Below are 2,835 nucleotides of genomic sequence, written 5' to 3' on the forward strand. Positions count from 1 at the left end.
TTTGGTAGTCCTGTCATTTGTTTTTACTTTGTGAACTTTAGATCATGCGATCAATCTACCTTCCCTCATGAATGGTTTCTGAAAGCCAAACAAGATCTAGGGAAAAACTGTGTTCTAGGGGGAAACTGGGTTCCACGTGTTATTCTCCCAGAAGCACTCAAGGCAGCATCCCTTTGGTCAGTTAAAGTTACGACCAAGCAGGAAAGACCCTTTCCAGAAGCCTTTCTCCATGTTTTTGTATATATCTGCACTTAACACGTAGGCCTTTAGCAGTGGCATCCACACACATCAACAAATTGTAGGTTAATGCACCAAATCTGCTTTGTCCCCGAGCGGTGTGAGTCGACTTAAAAGTATTGCTTTAAAGGATCTTTCTGATTTCGTGTTGAGTTCTTAATTCTAGTGCATCTTCATTTTCTCAGAGTAGGAAACTGAAAGTATCACAGGTCTCTCTTGAAGACTTGAAGCAAACAAAACTAGATTACGAACAATAGTAGTTGGCCAAATTTGTGCTGCAGGGAGAAAAGGACATTCTCATGAAAAGCAAATAGAGTAGAATGGAAATAAACGAAAACTCATTCGGATGCATGGGTAATATTTTCATTGAAAAGTATTGAATATCTCTGTAGCTGTTCTTCTGAGCCCTTTGACCTTTGACCAGGTGTTTTTTCTCCACAGAAAGAAAGGGTATAATGCAAATAAACGCTCTGGGTCTCAACCTTCCCACGTCTTCACCTCCCCTAGGCTCACCCTGCCAGTCCTCAGCTGGACAGAAAATGCATCTCATTCTAGTCATAGAGACCTTTCCTGACCAGCACTCTTTCACTTTGGGAGCCAGATCTGGCTTCCTCTTTACTAGCTAAAATCTGAGATTCTTCATCTATGAAACAGGGCCAAGATTAGCACGTAGCCTGTAGGTTGTTGTGGGACTCGCATGTATAACCCATGTAATGAGTACATAGCACAGCCCCTAGGGCGTGTTTGATAACCACTGACTGCTGCTGTCCTTAACTTGCCACATGCTCCAGAGACCACCACAGAGGGCGTTTAATATCCGACTTGGTGAAGCTGAGACAACACTGGCTTTGCCCCAAATGATGGTGGTCATTAATACTATTCTGAGATACCATATGCCAGAGGCTGAATGAATCTACTCACAGTCCCATAGCTCACAGGGAGTTGGGTCGGGGCTTCAAACTCAGGCCTGTGCAACTCAAAAGCCCTGTTAGGATTCTTCTTCCACTTGTTTCACTCATTTTACATCAGAAGAAAAGCAACCACTAGACATAGGTAGGAACAGATGAAGCAGCGGGTCCAGTTGGGAGCAGAGGAGGCTGGGAAGATGTAGGCTGAGTCAGCTTGCAGCTGACATGACCACAAGTGAGTGGTTTATCGCCTGACTTCCTCCCTGGGTTCCAGGGATCAGATGAAATCCATGAATTAAGGAAGCATCACACCAAGTTGAAGAATGATTGTTACCCGATCTTTCTATTAAATAGGAAAGGGAGAACACCCCATCTCCACGTGGCACACACATTGGGTCTGCCCCAGGGTGATAATCTCTGATCACGCCGCTCAGTGGCGAACAGTTTCTCAGTGTGGAAACACCAAGGCTGGAAGTCGAGGTGGTCACCATTTAGAAAACCATGAAGTCAGAGAAAGAATTCAAGATTCATACTCTAAATTCCATTGTTCAAACTTCGGCCCAGATTTCAGAAGGAACAGCTGGCAAAGTTGCCTTGTTCAGAGTAAAACATTGTGGAACTCCACAGAGAAAGGGTGCAGTGTAAGAATATAAGCATCTTCCAAAAATGTTTACATCTGCAATGAGAGTTCTACAATCCGTTATTAAGGGAGAAAGGAAAGTGCTTTGTGGGTACATTCTGAACTTTTTGAGACTGGCATTGAAGAGGACAATTCCCCTACTTATTGCTCCTAGAGATATCGTTAGCAGAAACAAAATCTGATTTTTGGGTATGCTGGTATGGATCCTCCAGAGTTGAATACTTTTGGCCTGATATTTTTAATCAAGGAAAAAAATGTCATTTTTACTTGAACAAATATTTGAGTGTATGTTAACCATTTTTCCAACTTGTGAACACTATTTGTAGATGTGATTTTTTTTTTTTAATCTGCCGTCAGATGTACATACACAAAAAAAGTCTGAATTCTCCAATCAAAACAAAAAGCACTGGGTGCTCAGGGAGCCCTCATTTCCAGAATTGGAGACGGGTTTGGAAAGAAATTAGAAATGTCAGGCGGTGTAAGAAGTGTTCCTTCCATTATATATACTTTTTGACGTTGAGAGTTTTCGGAGCTACATTCCTTCGACAGATGTCGTAAATTTTGTGTGTCAAACAATGAATGAAGCTATATTGAGGGTTTGCTAATATGAATGCAACTTTTGCCAAATTTTTGACAAATGGGCATCAACCTAGAGGATAAGACTGGTTCCTGCTGCCTGTAAGAGTTTTATTTCCATCTGTTACCAAGGCCATGGAGAACAAAGAGTGGAGCCGAGGCCTTATCAGGGCCTGCCAAGGCTGATGCCCTGACTGAAATGCTGAGTCAGAGCCGGAAGGAGGCTTGTAATCATCAAGGACTAGAGAGGTTCAGTGGCTTGTTCAAGGTCATTCAGCTAGTTGAGTTCAACCCCATCCAGTTCAGCTCTCCTGCGGGGCAGGCAGCGCAGTACAGGGACTGGAAACCAGAGGGGCCAGCTTTGCATCCTGCCCCACCACTTGCTGTGTGACCGCAGGTTAATTTTAATTTGAGTAGCAATTCTTCATCCTTAACGGAAATGGTTTGCCTCTTCACAAGTGTGTGCACTTCCTC

This window comes from Diceros bicornis, chromosome 5, assembly GCF_020826845.1.
Source record: "Diceros bicornis minor isolate mBicDic1 chromosome 5, mDicBic1.mat.cur, whole genome shotgun sequence".
Taxonomy (NCBI): domain Eukaryota; kingdom Metazoa; phylum Chordata; class Mammalia; order Perissodactyla; family Rhinocerotidae; genus Diceros; species Diceros bicornis.